This window comes from Piliocolobus tephrosceles, chromosome 16, assembly GCF_002776525.5.
Source record: "Piliocolobus tephrosceles isolate RC106 chromosome 16, ASM277652v3, whole genome shotgun sequence".
In the NCBI taxonomy this organism is placed as follows: domain Eukaryota; kingdom Metazoa; phylum Chordata; class Mammalia; order Primates; family Cercopithecidae; genus Piliocolobus; species Piliocolobus tephrosceles.
This window is the reverse complement of record NC_045449.1, coordinates 37,381,836-37,387,627: the sequence shown is the minus strand read 5'-3', so window position 1 is coordinate 37,387,627 and position 5,792 is coordinate 37,381,836. Positions and strand designations below refer to the sequence as shown.

At 43.2% G+C, this 5,792-nt stretch overlaps 1 protein-coding gene across 5 annotated transcripts in view; it reads right to left on the bottom strand.

The window, feature by feature from the left end:
- Positions 1-5,291: 5,291 nt before the first annotated feature.
- The window catches only part of C16H17orf67 (chromosome 16 C17orf67 homolog), a 43,200-nt gene continuing 42,699 nt past the window's right edge, over positions 5,292-5,792 (bottom strand). For all 5 annotated transcript variants that reach the window (XM_023204560.1, XM_023204562.1, XM_023204563.1 and 2 more), the window contains one exon: positions 5,292-5,730. The gene's annotated coding sequence lies outside the window, so the exon portion shown is untranslated. The remainder of the gene's footprint in view (positions 5,731-5,792) is intronic.

Sequence of the window (5,792 nt, the reverse complement as noted above, 5' to 3'; positions counted from 1 at the left end):
ATCTTAGCAATCTGAGCATACATTTTTTTCTTTCTTAACTAAGTTGAGAACCTTCGCCTTTTCACTTAAAGGTAGCACATTGTGGTTTCTCTTTGGCATATTTGAATTGCCAGCATCATTACTCTTGCAATATGGGGGCATTATTAAGTAAAAGAAGGGTTCCTTGAACACAAGCATTGCCATAATGCCACCTGACAGTCAATCTGATAATCAAGCCAGCTACTAACTGACTAACAGGGCAGGTAGTACACACAGAGGAGTGATTCATGTCCCAGGCAGGAAGCAGCAGGATGGCGTGAGATTTCATCACGCTACCCAGGACGGTGCCTAATTTACAACTGATGAATTGTTTATTTCTGGAATTTTCCATTAAATGTTTTCAGACTGTGGTTGACCTTGGGTAACTGAAACCTCAGAAAGAGAAACCACAGATGGGGGAACTACTGTGATGTTTTTTGGCCAGCTCACGTGTGCCAGCCTCTGAGATGGACACTTTCTATGGGCCCTGAGGAAGAAGCACAGTACAGAGCTAACACTGTGGCTTCTGGGTCAAGTAACTTCCTAATTTTCTGACTTAATGACTTTGGGTCCATCACGAAACCTCAAGGGCCCACATCTGTAAAATGAGGATAATAATTGTACCTACCTCACAGGATTATTGCGAAGATTAAATGAATACAGTGAAGGAATTAGCATGGTGCCTGGAACCTTTCAAGTGCTCAACAGAATGTTAACAGTTATCTCATTTAATACTCCCAGCAACATAGAGACCAATATGACTATCCCATATAAAGATGGGGGAGAAGCAGACTTGGAGAAATTAAGTGATTCACCTAGTCACACCACTTAGCAGAAGGTTAAATTGCAATTAGAAGCTGTCTCACTCAAAAACTAGGTTTCTTTCCAGTCCATCATTTACCCCATTCTTGTCCCTACTTATCCCTCTATACAGTAGCCATGCGCGTTTGTTTACTTATTGCTTTTGGCTGCTTTACAAATACAATAGCAAAGTAATTGTGATAGAGATGGCATGGCCCACAAGACAAAAATACTTGCTATCAGGCCCCTTACAGAAAAAGTTTACCAACCCCTGATCTATACAGCAGCTACCTGCTTATATATCTGTCTCCCTGACTAGACAGTAAGTTCATTTGAACTGGGATCTTATTTCTCTTTGAACCTCTAGGAAGAGTAAGCACACTTTTTTGCAAGGGTCTCAGTGTTGTTTAGATGAAACATGAAATGCAATTCCCTCTGAAAATCCTTATGCTCATTTTCTCTGACCCCAAACCCAGACCATAAGAGCCAATGGTCTCTGCCTGTTCCAGGAAGCACACATATTAGTCAATAAGACTGAATGCTTCGGCCGGGCACAGTGGCTCACGACTGTAATCCCAGCACTTTGAGAGGCAGAGGCGGGTGGATCACAAAGTCAGGAGATCGAGAACATCCTGGCTAACATGGTGAAATCCCATCTCTACTAAAAATACAAAAAATTAGCCGGGCGTGGTGGCGGGCGCCTGTAGTCCCAGCTACTGGGGAGGCTGAGGCAGGAGAATGGTGTGAACCGGGGAGGCGGAGCTTACAGTGAGCCGAGATGGCGCCACTGCACTCCATCCTGGGCGAGAGCAAGACTCTGTCTCAAAAAAAAAAAAAAAAAAAAAAGACTGAATGCTTCTGCCAGTAGCTCGGAGGCCTATGAGCTGCCCCACTGGAGATACCCTTGGTGAAGTTGTTTCTGCTCCACCACAGAACCTTCCCAGGAGCGATGCTTTTGGATATTAACAATATATAAAAATCAATATTATTCCTACACATACCAGAATAACCAACCAGAAAATGTAAAGTTAAGGAAATTCCAGTTATAATTTGTAAAGATCATAATGTATCTAGGATTAGTGCTGTTTAAAAAAAAAGTATGATCTTTACAAAGAAAATTATAAAATTTTAACGATGGACATAAAAATGGCCTAAGTAAATGGAGAGATAGACCATGTTCATAGATAGGAAGATGCAATACTGTAAAGAAGGCAACCCTTTCTCAAGTAGGGAGGCCTTTTGACTCTAGGTCCCCCAAACACTCTCCACCTCTTCTCTAAATAAAAGGTTTTTTAAAAATATAGACAGAGACAGAGTCAATTTGTCTTAACAGAGTAATACCCAAGAATTTTAAAAATATTAATAGCTAGTTTTATGGAGTGCTTACCCAATAAACTAATAATCACAATGGCATTTTGAACTAAGTACTATAATCATTCCCATTCTACAGTAAGGAAACAGGCCCAAAGAAGTTAATCAGCTTACCCAAGGACACACAGCTAGTCAGTGGAGCGAGGATTTGAATGCAGGCAGTCTGGCTCCAAGCCTGGATTATGAATTACTGCTGTCCGCCACTTCAAGATTTCTGTCACTCACCTGCCTTCTAAGAAACTTTGATGGTGGGCAAAGGGGGTGTGAAGTTGCAGCAAGCTCACTGTGAATTGCTGCACTTCAGCCCCTTCATCTGTGGGCCTCAGGAGAGTGTGTTCTGGGTAAACAGATGCATTTTGTGTGTCAAGAGGAGGAGGCTGAGAACGAGGCTGTATGTGACTGATGAAGAATCCTCTTTGTTCTTAAAGGAAGTTTTTGCCCCTGATATGTGGGCCATACCCAGGGTCTTTAGAATCTCAAGGAAGCCCTTCCTTCTCTTCCTGGATGCAGAACCCTGGCTCCCTGTAGGTCTGATTTATTTTTAATTCTGCTTCCCTCCTTCTCTCTTTTGGGACCTGTTAGTCTCATTCCTGTGCACTCTGTCCCACATGCACAGATTCAGCTCCTACTTCTTGTAAACCACTCTGAGAGGCAGGTGGGGAGGTGGACTAAGGGAGCGTTCTGTCCACCACTGTTCCATGTACCCTGGACAAGTCCTGGCACTAAATATCAGAGCCCATGGAAGGTGCCTGTGCTCAGATGACATCCCAGCTAGGTAAGGAGTGCAGTTGAGTCTTAATAAGACACATCCTCAGCCCTCAAGGAACTCAGTCTAGAAAACTACTTCATTCAAGGCATAAGAATATCAAGTTTAGGGCAGAGGTGCAAAGTGTTTGTTGGGGGGAGGGGGGCATAGTAGTGAGGGGCTTCCCAGGTTCAAATCCCAGGTCCTGTACCCACCAGCTGTATGAACCTGAACAAACTGCCTGCCTGAGGTAGGCAGAATGATGGCTTCCCCAAAGATGTCCACGTCCTAATCCCTGGAACTTGTGAAAATGTTACCTTACATGGCAAGGGGGAATTAGCATTGTGGATGGACTTAAAGTTGTTAATCAACTGACCTTAAGATAGAGAAATTATTCTTAGTTATCTAAAGGGCCCAATGTAATCATGACAGTCCTTAAAAGTGGAAGATGGAGGCAGAAGAGAAAGGCAAAGTGATATGATGTGAGGCTCAACTCACCATTGCTGGCTTTGAGACGGAAGGAGCCAGGAGCTAAGAAAGGCAGGTAGCTGGAAAAGACAAGGAAATAGATTCACCCCAAGAGGAAGAGAGGAAGAGAATGCAGCCCTACTGACACATTGATTTAACCCAGTGAGACTCCTTTTGTACTTCTAACATGCAGAACGTAAGATAATTAGTGTTGTTTTAACCCACTAATTAATTACAGTCAAAATAGAAAACTAATACACTGCCTAAACTCTGTGAACCTCAGTTTTCTCATCTACAAGTTGGGGATAGTACAGATGCTCCTAGATTTACAATGGGGTTACATCATAATAAACCCACTGGAAGTCGAAGATGCATTTAATACACCTAACCTACCAAACATCACAGCTTAGCCTGTAAATGTGCTCAGAACCCTTACATTAGCCTACAGTTGGGCAAGATCATCTAACACAAAGCCTATTTTATAGTAAGTGTTGAAGAGCTCGTGTAATGTATTGAATGCTGTACTAAAAGTGAAAACCAGAATGGTTGTATGGGTCCTTGAAGTATGGTTTTGGCTGAGGGCATATCACTTTCACACCACCAGAAGTCAGGGACCATCTGTACAGAGTTTGACCCAAAATGTTGGTATTATTATTATTGAGAGATTCAGTACCTTCATCCCTAGACGAGCACACCTAATATAGTTTGGATCTATGTCTCTACCCAAATTGCATGTTGAAATTTAATCCCCAATGTTGGAAGTGGGGCTTGGCGGGAGCTGATTGGATCATGGGGGCAGTTTCTCGTGAATGGTGTGGTACCATCCCCTTGGTACTGTTCTCACAACAGTGAGAGAGTTCTCACAAGATCTGGTTGTTTAAAAGTGTGTGGCATCTTCCCACTCCCTCTCTTGCTCTTGCTCTGGCCATGTGACTGCTCCCACTTCACCTTTCACCATGTTTGTAAGTTTCCTGAGGCCTCCCCAGAAGCCAAGCACGTGCCATCATCATGCTTCCTGTAAAACCTGCAGAACTGTGAGCCAATTAAACCTCTGTTCTGAATAAATTACCCAGTCTTAGGTATATCTTTATAGCAATGCAATAATGAACTAATACACCACCCAACCTCCTTTGGGACAAGTCCTCCTCTCTAGCTCAGGGTGTGTGGGCATCCCTCCTTACCTTTTTTTGAGGATGCCAGATTCTTCTTTCCCTAGAACCATTTGGCCCACCTTCCCTTGCCCTCCAAATTTCTGCTTTTCTTGGCCTCTAATTGTCCAATCTTTGATTCTGAGGTTGTGGGGCAGGTGAGGGCCTCTGGCATACAGGAACTGCAACCCACTTTTCACAAGAAATGTTGCCTTTGCTAAAAGACCAGGGTGTACAACTGGTATTAGGCAATGGCCCTATTTCCAGAGCTGGCCTTAGGCAAATATATATATATCCCTTGTGCAAAATTGCTGGGTGTTTGTATTTTCATTCATTCAAAGAACAGTAAGCTTTCTGATGCTGGATTTGCAAAGATAAACAAGGGAGGGAAATCTCTGTTTCAATACTTATAAAGAAAGAAAGAGGCGGGGCACAGTGGCTCACACCTGTAATCCCAGCACTTTGTGGATTGCCTGAGGTCAGGAGTTCGAGACCATTCTGGTCACCATGGTGAAACCCCGTCTCTACTAAAAATACAAAAAAATTAGCTGAGTATAGTGGCGCATGCCTGTAGTCCCAGTCACTCAGGAGGCTGAGGCAGGAGAATCACTTGAACCTGGGAGGCAGAGGTTGCAGTGAGCCAAGATCATACCACTGCACTCCAGCCTGGGTGACAGAGTGAGACTCCATCTAAAAAAAAGAGAGAGAGAGAGAGAGAAAGGAAGAGACCACTAAAAGTCAATTTAATACCAATGTTTATTAGGGCAGAAAAGAAGAGGAAAAAAAATAGATGACAAAACAACTCAGCAACCCCAAGTGGTATGCTTCACTACTCTGAACAAGGATTCCCCAAACTCCTTAGGGCAGGCAGCCTGCCCCAACTCTGGGTCTGGGAGTTCCAGCTCCATCAGCCCCAGGTAAGATTCTGGTTGCTCCCACTCTTGCAAACTGATGGAAAGACCTTTGGCAGGTGTCCATGCTTTAAGCTATTAGTTTTAGTGACTTATGCAGGTTAGTAAAATGAAGCCGTATATATATTTGCCATTTCCAAGATAATCTTTGATATGCCCACAGTTCACAAGGTCTGAAGACATCCATTTCCGCAATTTAAAAACAAATGTAAAAAGCAGCCTTGTCTTGTTTCAACATTATCCAGGTTGTTGTCTATTAAAATGCTTGCTGAAACAGAACAAGAAAATAACATTAGGATAATGATAATGATTGTGGTGGTGGTGGTGGTG